Raw genomic sequence first — 14,647 nt, forward strand, 5'->3', positions numbered from 1 at the left:
GTTTGCTTTTTCTGAGGGCCTTCATTTTCTACATATATTTTCATTTAAAATCCAGCACCTATCATACATTCAGATTCCTTTAGATGCTAGCATATGTCATCAGTCCAGCTATTCATCCAGCTACCTATTAATGTATTAGTTCATTCAATAAATATTTATGTGTGATAAAAATGGTCCCTGTCTTTAAATAACTTAACAGTTTAATAGGGAGAAATAAATGTAAATAAATGGTATGGCTTGATAACTGCTATGGTAAAGATATATGTATATGATATAATGGGAACAAAGGATGAAGAGACAATTCTGTCTAGCAGACATGAGAAAGTGATGATGGAGCTAAACTTTCAAGAACAACTCAAAGGTTGTCTAGTGTACAGAGCAGAAAACTCTAGTCTATGAACAATCATATGGAAGAGGATGATGTATTAGGGAAACTAGATGTTCTTCAGTTTTGTCAGGCTGGAGAATGAGAAGTGATAAGAGGTTGGGAGTCGAGGTCCAGGAAAGAAAGGACGTTAAAAAGAAAAATCAGGTAACTTAATTCACACTTAATCATCAATATATAAAAAGATGTAATACTACAGAGTGTTTCAATTTTCAAAGGTTACATGATGTAGAGAAAACATCATCAGAAGAACTGTGTCTCTATTGTTAATTCATATATTATATACCCGAGCCAAGGTTGGTAGTCCCATCTCACACTATTACATAAAAAACTACAATTCATATACATTCATAATTCAACTGCCTCTTCAATCTAACACCAAACTAGCATAACTTGTTGGATTCTTAGAATGAGAGTATATGCAACTACCTCTTCAAGCTAACACTAAACTGGCATAGCTCATTAGATTTTTAGAATGATACTGTATAAAATTAGCAAGTAACTACCAAGTGGCTTTGTAGCCTATATGTGAATACCTCAAAGGGTTATGAATTCACTACCATCAAAAGCAGAATAACCCAGCCTTGGATAGTTTTGACCACTAGAAATTTTCTTCTGTTAACCTGAAATTATATTCCCTGTCAATTAACACTTTGATCTTGTTCTTTTTCCCTTGAAGTACACAAAACAATTTTATTAGCATATCCAAAGCACAGAGCCCCCTGAGTCCTGTCCGATGTCCTCAAAATCTGTTTCCTTTCTACAGGCTGAACACCCTCGTGTCCTTAAAGCATAGCTCACATGACATGGTTTCAGTTCATTACACCCTCCCAGTTGCTCTCCTCGTCTTGTTTACATTAACCACGTGTAATGGCATTTCAGCTACATGTCTTTATGCTGCTAGTCATCGCAATGTTGGGCTCTGTTCTCCAGTGACATCAGTGCATGGCTAACTTGCCCAAGTAAAACAAGGCTTAATTAAATCTTAATGTTGCACCGTCTCTTTACAGAATTAACTGTTAGTTTCAATTCCTTGTGCTACTAGCAGAATACATAATGAGAACATGTGGAATACAGAATCAATCCCTCTTGGAAAAAGTAGCATTTTTTGTTCACTCATGGTCCCTTTTCCCTAAACTTACTTTTTAGCTCACCAGAGTTCTGTTTTTCAGTTTTCCCTAAACACCAATAGCCTTCTATTTAGGTCGTGTTTGTTCTTATTAAACTATAGAAATGGCACCATAAAATCTTAAAATATATTAATATACTAAATGAAAAGAAGCTGTATTTAGTGCAGAGAGTTTTGTGGGTCCCCTTCTCCCACTGCTATTGCCAATCACATCTTTCACATTCATGAAGCTAAATAGCCCATAAAATATTCTGTATTTGAATGGATTTCTCTTCTCTCCTCTTTTTAAATTTGTGACAGAAATAATTCTGAAGGTTATTCCTCTCTGGAAAACAACAAGAGGGTGCTGCTTTCCAGGTGCCCCAGGGATTATTAATTTCTCCAAACCTCAGGAAATTTCCTATATCTCATAAAACCTCAGGAAATTTCCTATATCTCAATTGTTAAAAGTTGGTTCAACAAGAGTGATTTCGATGGTTGACTACTATGGCCTGCCTTAGAGAAGTATGAGAGAAAATCTGATTACATGATTTGATATGTACATGCAACTTGTCAATAACTTTAGCTATTGCCAAGAGCTAAAAGCAAATATTAAAAACAAAACATAATATGTAGATTTATTGTACTGTATCATTGAACAGATAAGAATGCAAATGTATTCTTTTTTGGCTATATATCTCTTGCTTTCTTAAACTTTTACTTCAGATAATAGTAATGATATGCTCTGGGAAAATGGCAGAGCTGGGATTTGACTCCAGTGAATCCTGGGTCAGAACTTATCACAGCTAAGCAACACTGTGACTGACCTTGTCCTACTTCCTAACATAATCCGTAAATATTACCTGTTTAATTGTTCTTTCCCATCTTCTCTCACTAGAATGTAGACCTCTTGACAGCAGGAACCATGCCTCTCTTATTCACCACTCTATCATAGTACCTAATTCTGTCCTGGCCACTGTTTGTACTCAGTAAATATTTTTTGCCAAAATGAGTGACTATGGTGATTACTAGGGGCTGAGGAAAGGAGAAAATGTAGAGCAACTGGTTAATGGGTATGAGGTTTCCTCTGGGATGAAGAAAATATTTTGGAACTAGATGGAAGTGGTTGCACAAAATTTTGAATGTACTGACTGCTACAGAGTTGTTAAACTGATTAATTGTATGTGAATTAAATGGTAATTTATGTGAATTGCTAAATGGTTAATTTTACATTATATGAATTTCCCCCAAAAAATAATGCAAAATATGAAAAATAAATGAGAGTACCACAGGCTAATCTTGCTCTCTCATTGCCCCATATCACTTTACATTCATCAGAGAAGCCTTGAGAGCTGGAATTGCCGAGTTTCTTTGACTTCTTCCACCTGTGTCCTGTATCTGGCATTATATGAATTCCAGCAGGGATTTACTAGGGCTTAGTTGACAACTGTTTTAGCAGTGCCTAAAGGCTGACAAGGTTACGTACAAAGAACTGCTCACTTTCAATCTATGCTCCATGTCATTTCCAGGGTTATATTTCTTAAATCAAGTCCACTTAACACCCACCCCGACCTCTGCATCTGCAGCATTTTAAAGATGGTGTGCAAATTTCTTAGCATGGCTTCTCAGATTGTTCATGCACTTTTCCTGCTTAAACTAACCATTTATGTTAACTTATTACAATCACACTTGCATAGTCACCCCACCTCAGCTTTAACCATTTTGAATTTCTTGTTCATGGAAGGGAAGTTGTCAGACACTTTTACCGGCTCTACCTTCTAACTGGTTTGATCTTCTGTTCTTCTTTGACTCTCTAATGCCAACGTGTCTTTCAAGTATTGTTTCTTCAGAAGGCTGTTCTTGATTCTCTTCCAGGCTGATTCAGTCTGATACCCTCCAGTATGTACTTTCTTTTTTATCATAGAGCATGTCATATTATCCTATAATTATTTATATAGTTGGCTGTATTTTTCACTAGACTATGAGTTTCTTGAGATAGGATCTGTGTTGTTTTAGCACAGTCCTCCATCCATAGTAGGTGCTCTGGATATATTTTTCAATAAAACCATAGTGGAAAAAAAAGAAGCTCTGATTCCAAAGCATCCCCAGTCCTAACAATAATCTATGGCAAACTGCGTTTCAGGGTAGCTGTATGCAGTTACTGGAAGCATTTTACATCTTTTATGGATAAGGCCAAATTCATTCCCTGGTGATGTCAATATGGCAGGCTTCACCAGCCTGAAAAATTTCTGGCACAGGAAACACATAAAGTCTGGAAGCTGTTTATGAGTCTGAGAAGGTGAGTCAATAGACTCTTTTCCAAGTTGGCAAGAAGAGACATAGTCCTAAACATCTAAAGCTCCATAATTCACATAGAGCTTCTCATTAATTTAAATGTTAATGTAAATTTAAAACATGTTGTATTGATCTGGGACTATTTTTGTATGAACGTCACATAACTGAGTTCTCTAACACCAGAATCTAAATGAACATACCTTCTATCAATTTATCATTACGGAAAAAACGTAAAGTTTGCTCTTTGATTTTTGTTTTTTGTTGTTGTTGCTTTTTATTTTTCTTTCAGTCATAGAAAAGTATTTGTTTAGTTACAAATAGTTTAAAACCTGAAGAAATTGAGCTATGAGAAGCTCTGTCTTTGAGCACAATTGATTTGGACAGTACTGAGCCAAAAGATCACTATTCTTTTAGAGCATTGAACATTTAATTTTAAGTATGTATAGTGATTAGTGCCTTTCCCATTTCACTTATGAGAAAACTAAAATCCCATGACCACGCTGGTTACTTCAGTCTTTTGTTAGTTCTTCAGCCATAATCTCCTTTCACTGGGACATACATTTCCTTATTTAAAAAGAAAACACAATAACATTTACTGTTAGATGAGGCTTACATAAAGAAAACTATAAAGATGATGATGGCAGTAGTAATACCTGTAAATTTTTGCATGCTTACTCTGTGTCAGATGCTGTACTTTATAAAAGTTACCAAAGAGTTTTTTACAAGTTACCTATTCAATCCTCAAAGCAGCCTCTGGAGGGGCTTTTCTCATTACCCTGCTTTATAGATTAGGAAACTGATGCATGGACAGATTAAGTCACTTTCCTCAAGTCACACACCCAGGAAATGATGTTACTGCCCCTGAACTGAGGCTGTCCTGACTTCAAGGTCTTCTACTTCACAATGTCACCTTTACATGCAAGCCTAGAGCAGTAAATTTCACTTTTAAGAGATGTGCATAAAAATACAACTGAAGATTAGGAGCTGTTACTGAGAAGCTGGGTGGGGGATAATTTCCAGAAACCTGGTTTCCAGTCCAGGAACACCTTTTATTTCCTTCACCTATACCATGTGGAATTTGAACTCATTGATTTGTGGGGCATCTCCCAGCCCTACATTCTCTAAATCTATAAACAATAGGATTCACTTTGTTCTAATCAACCAACCCTCTGCCTGGTTCTTCTCTTCACAATCACCCACCACAGTGTATGCCAATGCCAGTGCAGGCGGCCCCACCTAGTTCAGTTCTCCGTACTAAGCAAGACGCCTCTGAAGGAAGAATCCTGCTATCAAAAATTTTTCTATGAAGCCTGCTAAATACCAGGCAGAAAACTCAAATTTAGAGATGGAAAAATATCATTCTGTTTCCCTGAATTTAGAAATGAAATACAAAAGTCAGAATCTTGGAGAGAAATAAGGCAAGGCCTTCATATAACAAAAGATGAATATGAAATGATGCATTCAGAGACTGAGACATATAGGCCTGACAGAACCTCTTATGAATGAAGATCTACTAACCTAGGTGCGTCCAACCAGCTTCACCGTCAGAGAATATAACATAGTATGGAGTGTGGGATTTGTGGTCAAACAAACCTGCCAACTCTGCCAGCTCTGGGAAAAATGATTAAGCCTCTAATTTTTTTCACCTGTAAAATAGAAATCATAGTTCAAAATTATCACAGGATAATTATGAGGCTCAATTTGTAAAAAAAATGTAGTGTTTAACCTAGTGTAACACAGTACTTGCTTAAATTAATCTCCATCAATCTAACAATATTCTCCATTATTCTAACAATAACAACAACAAAAATATGACTTTAAATTTCCCGTTGAACGTAGTTAGCTTTCATTCAATTCTCAATTTTAGGAAACGTTGTTTTTGTAAGATGGAAACATATGAAACAACAGTTAGATATGAATATTTCCCCCAGAAATATGTTTTTCCTTGGAAGATAGCTGAGGCAAAAGTCATGATATCATGCCAAATTCTGTAAGTTATCTCACAATTTGCCTATGGTTTCTCAAGTTCTGTCAGATTCCAAATTCTTCCAAATTAAGGCTAGATAGATGATGAAGTGTGCCGAAACAGGTTATGACTCCTGTGGATTAGAAATCACGTTTTACTAAATTTCAGAGGTTTTTCAAATCAATAGGTGAACCACAAATTAATTGATTACAGTCACGTCAGTATCATTTACCTACCAGTAATTAGTTGCCAGCACAGAAAGAGGCCAATAATTGAGATATACAATATATTTATAAAATTTCAGGTTTTATCCAAACTCAAGAGAGATTTGCTACCACAAATTCTTCCTGATCATTCTACCTACATCAAGCTGTGGTCTTAGATGGAACATTTTCACAGAATCTGGAAGATTAAAGAAAACTTAGAGGCAATTTTATATAAAGCCCTTTGTTTTATATGTGGACAGACTCAGAGTGATTTGCACACTTGTCCAAAATTGCTTGGCTAATTATGGTAGGATTATAAATTGAATCCAATTCTAATTCTCAAGTCAATGTTTGCATTTATGTATTTTCTTCATTGCTATATGAAACTGAGAAATCTCAAATTACAGTATCTATTTTTTAATTCTTTAGTATCTGTTTGGCCATTAGGGTTAAGGTAAATACTGGATAATTATCTATAATTTTGAGCTTATGGCCAGAGGTATGAGCTAAGATCAAGGAAGTCTCTCAAATTTATACACAAAAGCTATTTATGGAGAAAAATCTTCCCCAATAAAGTTCTCAAGACACCTTTCAGTACTACAATGTAATGAGCATTGACAAAGAAATGAAAGAGCAGCAAATCTAGGGAAGGTAAACTAAAGCAAATATATATTTTATTAGAAAAATTAATATTCTGCCATTTCCAATTATTAAATTCTATTAAGAAGGTATTACGGGTAGGAAAGTCTGGCCCTAACTTTGTTCTCATTTGTATAGTATGATTTTAAAATATGATATTTGTGTTGTTTTCATCCAGGAGTGAAGAAATATCATCTGCAATAGTCCAGAGCACTTCTTTAACATCTTCGGATTTTCTCAGGAATATCAACACCTGTTGGGGGAATTCAAATAAGGTAAGTCCCACATACCACTAATCTGCTCTCTTGAGGCTTCCCTGTTTGCTCTCTAAGTTTGGAACAATTCTACATTCAATAAGTCAAACCCAATTAATAAGTAAATCAATATTTATATATTACTCTGACTAATGATAGGTAATATCTAAGAATGTTGTTTCAGTGTGTGGCAAAAATAGGCTTCCTAACATTTAACCCCAGCAACAGATAGATTTACAGTCACAGGAAGTGCTGCGCTATTGTGGCCTGCCCTATAAAATTTCCACTGTGGCACAGCAGACCCGAATGGATCCTCCTATCAGGAACCCCCTCTAAAGATGAAGGAAGAATGAATGGGTTAGACTATAAGTGACAAATTCTTGCTCCTAAATTCACCAAAGAAGCAACTCTACTGACTAAGCAGAGGACAGAGTGAATGGGAAAACAGAGGCCAGATGGTTTATTATAATGGAGGTTCGTTCACATGGAAAAAAACAGAAAAGGAGAATAAGTATTCTTCCCTACCACAACTAAGCATGGGAGAAACCTTCCATGTGCTCTTTGGAGGCTGCATCAGGATTCTCTTAATCTAGAAGCACACTAAGATAATTACTCAAGTGTGAAGAAGCCAGTCACAGCACTGAGATTCTCCTATTTTAAGAAGTAAGCAAGCTTCTGGACAGAAGTTTAAACTACTGCTTATTAGAAGTAATGTCTTTTCAGGATCACAATGGATATTTTGTTTGTATTGTCACAGACCCTTAGTATTTTTTACTTTATTAAAAATATCACAATTTTTCTACTTTGAGGCATATTATTAAATTATTTAGCAAAGAGGGTATGGAGGGAAGAGTTCATTTAGTAGGAAGTGAACTTAGCTAAATCCTCAGTGTATTTGTTTCAATGGGATTTTGTAATTCTCATTTCATAAACTATTATGTTATTTGGATTCATTTGGTGGTGAACAACCAACCAACCATAAAAAAATAAAATAAAATTTTAAAAAAACCAGGAAAAGGAATTGATTGAAAGGATACAAAGAGCTCATAAGATTGAAGAAAAGCTAGAAAAAATTGATACAGGACTAAGAACCACATGTCTGTAGACACTCTTGGTTTCAGGACCCAGTTGATATTCTTAACTGAGGGCTGCCTCTAGTATGAATGAGCACTGCCTCTTTGACATTTGTGTTTCTGCATCCGAGATTAAATGTCATGCAAGAAAAAGGTTGTGGTTTTTTTTGGTTACTTTATTTGGCCAAATTTTCATGACTTTCCCTCTTCTTACTAGAGCAGCAAAATGAAAAATCTAATAGATTGGATCATTTGGCTTCCATATTGGACAATCAGGCATCTGGATTTAGCTTCCCCTTAAGAATACATATCATGGAGAAGACTTAACCATCAAGAAAGATATAGGGGCTACCACTAGGAAGGATCTCTATGTATTATTATCTATAAGATATTTAAAAGAGGAGCCTGATTTCTCTCATCTATCCTATTCAGGTATGGAACAAGAACACTTTAGGTTAAAATTGTGTAGTGTTGTGATCTTGGACATGAGGGGCTGAAATGATGCTTCAACTAAGGAAACCAAGAAAGAGGAAAGGGACTCTTATGCAAGGTCTTGTAGAGAAAACTGAAGATATTTTAATGCCAAGATAGAAGACATAGAAGAGTTTTGAATCAGGAAGTATGACCACAAATACACACGTTGAGGAACTTGCTGGCATGTCTACTATTGACAGGGAGGTATGAATCTAGAAAAGAAGCGGGACAGATGTATAATCTGTTGCCAGCTCTAGTATTCGGGGTCTTGGCTTCTTTCTGCCTGGATGCTAGACTAGACGCCTAGTACAACTAGATCCTGGGAAAAGTACAACCATTACATAAAGGGAAATCTCCTCCCAGAAGTGAAGAAAAAGATGTGCTGAATAGTAAGGAAGGAGAGAGATTGGGACTGCCTTGGAAGAGTGGAATCTAAAAATCCTTTATTAAGCAAAGATCTTTGAAGAGGGGAAAATTGGTTCTAGGGCAGTAGGGCCTCCTAGTCTAGGAAGAAACAAATAAAAATCCTAGCGTAGAAAGCTAATGTAAGATTTCAGGGTTCCTTCAGATTAAGTTGACCCAAACATAAACTCCTTGCTGATACTTAGTGTTTGATTCCTGAATGAATGAGTGAATAGTTAGATTATTTATGAGTATAGGAATATGTTCCAAAATATACATTTGCCATCAACTTTGGAATGAGTCATGCCTTCATATGACCACACCTTAATAAAACTATTCTTTTAACAGATTAAAAAACCAAAATGAAAACAAATAAATATAAACAAAAATTCTTGTAACATAAAAGAAAGCTATATCCGTTCACAAATGCTTTATCACAAAGAACTTATCTCAGAAGTGCAAGATTATCTGATATCTCGGCATCAATAAATCACAACATAATTAAATCAAATCATAGTGGGAACATTCTAACTTTAATTTTGTCTTAAGATTTATGAAATTCCTAATCATAGTTAGAATCAGTTGGTAAATGAAGGCATTGAAGATTTTATAGGAATGTTTGGATATTCAGGGAATTTTTGCAAAATCCTTTTGTAAAAAATTTATAGTATAATCTTAAGGGTGAACATAAAATGCAACCAATCATTTGACTATCACAATTCTTGCCCTTGGGTTATGTGTAAGCACTGGCGTACAGATTTATATCCTATTTGGATTGTTATCATAATAGGAATTGGTCCTATCAGTAATAATGAAGTTTGATTCTGACTTATCTTGCTAATAGAAAGAAGGACTGAGAATTATCATCTTCTAAAATGTGGTTAAATGGACAGAACAACATTTTAGAACAAGTCATCGTCCAAATAATCTGGTCAGGATCCTGTTTCATATACAATATGTAGGCATCTACATGTGTAAGTTGCAGTGGCTCTTTATGATTGACACTTTTACTTATGAACAAATAGAATTCCATGCATTTCAGGAAACATATCTATAAATTAGATCCCCCAATGTCTGAAATGAGATACATAATTTCAAATGAAACAACATTATTGCCCCAATCTAAAGAGAACTAAAAGAATATTTGCTATTATCACATCCAAGGGAATTTTTTAAAGAAAATATATAGCTTTTTCCCACTCAGAATGTCTCTGAAATGTGGCTGTATTGGTAGTGACTGAAATAGTTATTAGATCTGATTCATTGAGTTCTTGGTAATAGACCAAACATGCCCACATTCCCATGACTCAGGCCTTGGTTAACAAATCTTTACATCATAAATCTGATGTAGTCATATTCGGGGAGATCTCAAGCCCTATGGGATACCTATTTCTTGTTTTTTAAATTAAAAAGTGAATTAAAACACTGGGCAGTGGGAAGAGTACAGAGAAAGAGCACTTTCATAAACTGCTGTTGAGAGTGTAACCAGGTGTAACTTTTCTGGAAAGCAGTATGAAGGATATGTCAAAAGTCTTTAAAATGTGTCAGCCCCTGACATAACAATTCCCTTTCTAAGATTTATCTGAAAGAAATCAACAGGAAAAGGATGAAAATGTATGAACAAGCATAATCATTGTAGCACTGCAAACAGTTACAATAAATTGGAAAAAGGCTAAGTACCTACCAATAAAGGATTTGTTATAATATTTTTATTGATAGAATACTATAGTTATTAATCATGCTAATGCTATATGCTGAATGCTAATGCTGAATGTATAGATAAGAGAATATATTCACAATATATTATTCATTTTTTAAAAATACATATGTTTATGTCATCTTGGAAAGTATTTTTGCTTTTTTTTTTTTAAAGGTACTGGGGAAAAAAAAAGAAGTACTGGGCATTGAACCCAGGACCTCGTATATGCAAGGCTGGTGCTCAACTCCACTATTATTACACCCACTCCACTATTATTAATTTTAAAAATCAAATTAGAGGACTAAGAACCAAGCATTACATATGGAAAATTATGTAAAATGCATTATCAATAAATTTACATATTATCTATATTATGCATGCACGATTAAAAAGAATAACAGGATTATGATTTTTTCTTTTGCATATCTATATTTACTATAGTTGAACCAAAATAAATAGTTATGGAACTATGTAAACTTGTAGAATGAAATAAATTGCAAACTAAGGAAAATGTTTTTCAAAGTGTAAGATGTGAACCCTTCCCCCCATTAAATACCCACACATATCCCACAACCTCTTTATAATTTATATTGGTTCTACCCCAGAGGTCTTGGAAGGGGTTGGACCTGTGGACCTATCAGATTTTTCTGGGACTGGGTCAGAGCCATGGCTCCCATTTTCATTGTCTTAGTCTGTAACAGTCATAATTACTCTTTGTCATAGGTCATAGAATTAAGGAGTTGTGGTCACCATCAGCATGGTAAAAGATATGAGGGGAGGGGCAAAAACATAATAAAAATTATATTGTTTATTTATGCTCACTGTTTTTTGTTTCAAGTAATAATAATAATTCTACTATAGAACTATTGTGACTAGTAATGGAAGAAATTGTAGCATTGATATGGAGAAAGTAGCCATGGTAGTTGCTGAGGGCAGGGAGAGGGAAGAAGAGATGTGAGGTGGGGGCACTTTCGGGACCTGGAGTTGTCCTAAATGATATTGCAGGGACAGATACTGGACATTATATATCCTGCCATAACCCACTGAATGGACTGGGGGAGAGTGTAAACTACAGTGTGAACTATAATCCATGTGGTGCAGCAGTGCTCCAAGATGTATTCGCCAAATGCAATGGATGTCCATAATAATGAAGGAACTTGTTGATATGGGAATAGTGGAGGTGGGGTATGTGGGAACTTCTGATATTTTTTAATGTAACATTTTTTATGATCTATATATCTTCAAAAAATACAATTAAAAAAAGAAAATAAATAAATAAAAGATTAAAATTTTAAAAATAAAATAAAAAGACTCACACCAAGTATAAGCAAAGCAAAGGATTACAGGACTCAGAATTTCAATTTTTCAAATACTTTTTCTAATAAGAGAGTGGATAAGTTATAGTCCCATCATTCCCTTTAGTTCTCTTTTTGGCCCTAACTCAAGGAATATATCCATGATAAATAACAAGACTCTGGAGTTTTAAAAGAAAAAGACATATAAAAGAATTTAGGATTGTATCATACTGGAAGGGGAAAAAAGCACATTTTAAGTATGGAGCATTTGGCAAACAGAGGTGAAATGAAAATTACCTGCTAAGTCTCAGCCGTTCCACAGCACATTTCAGCTGAGAATGCTTTAAAAAAATAACCGAGAAGGCAAGCTATTTGCAGTTATATTTGTATGTGATCTTATTTTCTCTGTGTGTGAGGAGACATTTTCCTTCAGGGTTGTCACTGTCATCATTGAGCACTCAGTCATTCAATAAACATTTATTGAATATTTATATCATGCCACAAAGCTAGGCACTGGGGTTACCAAGGTGATTAAATGTTCTCTTCTGCAGAGGGAAGGAAGGACAAACCCCAGGAGATTAATATCTTAATAGTATGTGGTAAAGATGAGAGGAACAGATGCACATTACCATAAAGATATATACGCTTGCCCACATATACGCATATGCTATCTCGCCACATGGCAGAAGAGAAATATCAATCACACTGAAGATATTAACAGCATGTCTGTGTGGCTTCCGCCTCGATCACAGAAGATTTCATGGATGAGTTGAGTTTTGAAAAGTTTTTGGAAAAAAAAAACAGAATAAAATATGATATCAGAGAACATGGAGACATGTTTCTGTTTGGGCAGAGAGAATGACACAAAGGATGTGAGGAGTACTCAGTAACTGGAAGAGCAATAATTTGAATTAAGAACAAGCTCAGGTGAACCCTTCCAGGGAGGATCCTGTATCAGGGTTGATGTCTACATTTTTCAGAATTATTTCCAATGGAATCTAAAAAAAAGAAAAGAAAATCCTCCTGAGGACCTAAAGGCTTTGGATCTCAAATAATGTATAATTATTATACTTAACTATAATAAATAAAAGAAAACCAGAATGCTTTTTAAAGACATAATATTATGTTTTCAATATTGTCTTTTTAAGATAAGAGAACCTTGGCTTTAGATCAAACTGGATTAAAGTCCCAGCTTTGCTACTTAGTGTTTAAATTTAGGAAAGTTACTTCTTTGGGTTTCAGATTCTTTCTAAAAAGAGAGGTGGGGGTATGGAAGTTTGTGCAAGGACTAAATGAGTTAATGCAAATAAAGCACTTAGCACAATGTCTGACACATCATACATGCTCATTAAATGTAAGCTAGGTTATGATCAATGGTACTTGTTTGCTTTTTTTTTAATAAAAATGGCTGAAGAATATAGCATGGAACTATAAAATATGATGTATTACAATATGCAGTTCACTTTTTGCTTCAACATCACAGATTTATTGAGAGACGACTATATCTCAGATTGTGGCAAAAGCGGTGGGGCACAATGATGAATGGGACAGACTCTTACCTTGCAATGCTGTGAGGGCATCAGAGACTCTCAGGTCCCATTTTGAACTAACTAAAATAGGGGGCCTGATTTATTCCCTGTTTATCTATCAGTTCTAAAGAAATTCACTGATCTCTAAAGCATTTTCTGTCATCTGAACACATTTGAAAATGCCTCTAGCACATTGCACTATTAAAAAGAAGTTTATTCTTTTAAAAATATGTTACAGTTTATGGAATATTTCTACCCTCATTAAGATTTTGATCTTTACAATGGTGTGGTGAGGTAAGCCCAGGGCTAGAGGTGTGCTGGAGAAAATGACTGGAGGAAACTGACACTTCAAGGAGTTAAATGACTGTCCCCAGCTAACAGAGCTATTGAGTAAAAAAGTAGAGATTTCTTCTGCATTAGGTTACCTGAAGGAATGAGCCACTTTTCATTACCCTGATTCCAGGCAAGGCTGGCCTTAAGGAGGCAGATGAGTCTGAAATATTCTTCCACCAAATTTTCAACCTCCTTCCTCATCACTCTCTCCTTTCTCCAGTTATACGCAACTCCATGCTGCTTCTGGCTGACTGCAGATCTCAACATGATCACACTTCTGCTCCTTTATCTCTGTCCCCTTCAGGCAAAAGTTTTCTCTCCTGAAATAAAAATAACTAGAATGAAATGGTGTGCATCCCTAAAATGGAATAATATTTGCTAGTGAAAAGAATTGAGTACCGCTACATGCTATGACATGGATAAACCTTGAAAACATTATACTAAGTGAAAGAAGCCAGTCACAGAAGACCATGTATTGCATGATTCAATTTATATGAAATGTCCAAAATCTAGAGACACGGACAGTATATTAGTGGTTGCCTAAGGTAAGGATAGGGTGCTGTGCACAGTGTTTCTTTTGGAGGTTATGAAATGTTCTAAAATTAGATTGTGGTGATAGCTGCAGAATTCTATGAAAATGCTAAGAACCACTGAATTGTACACTTTAAATGAGTGAATTGCATGGTATGTGAATTATAGCTCAATAAAGTTGTTAAAATAATACTATAACCAGAATAGCCAAATTTATTGTGTTAACTGTATCATGTTTGCATATGGCAAACATTTTGCCTACATTAACTCATTTACCCTCAAAATCACCACCAGATAACGGCACTATTTTTATTCCCATTTTAAATAGGAAGATATTGAAGAATGAAGTTAATTTTCCACAGTACAGAGCAAGTAAATGGCAGAGTTTGGTTTAAAACTAGAGCAGCCTAGCCCAGAACTCTGCTGTCTTAACTGCTTTGCAATCTAGGTGTTATGCC

At 35.2% G+C, this 14,647-nt stretch overlaps 1 protein-coding gene across 29 annotated transcripts in view; it reads left to right on the forward strand.

The window, feature by feature from the left end:
- Positions 1–14,647, forward strand: part of LRRC4C (leucine rich repeat containing 4C) — a 1,388,209-nt gene that overhangs the window by 1,175,065 nt on the left and 198,497 nt on the right. For all 29 annotated transcript variants that reach the window (XM_058305525.2, XM_058305527.2, XM_058305549.1 and 26 more), the window contains one exon: positions 6,778–6,874. The gene's annotated coding sequence lies outside the window, so the exon portion shown is untranslated. The remainder of the gene's footprint in view (positions 1–6,777; positions 6,875–14,647) is intronic.

Source organism: Dasypus novemcinctus, chromosome 10 (assembly GCF_030445035.2).
Source record: "Dasypus novemcinctus isolate mDasNov1 chromosome 10, mDasNov1.1.hap2, whole genome shotgun sequence".
Taxonomy (NCBI): domain Eukaryota; kingdom Metazoa; phylum Chordata; class Mammalia; order Cingulata; family Dasypodidae; genus Dasypus; species Dasypus novemcinctus.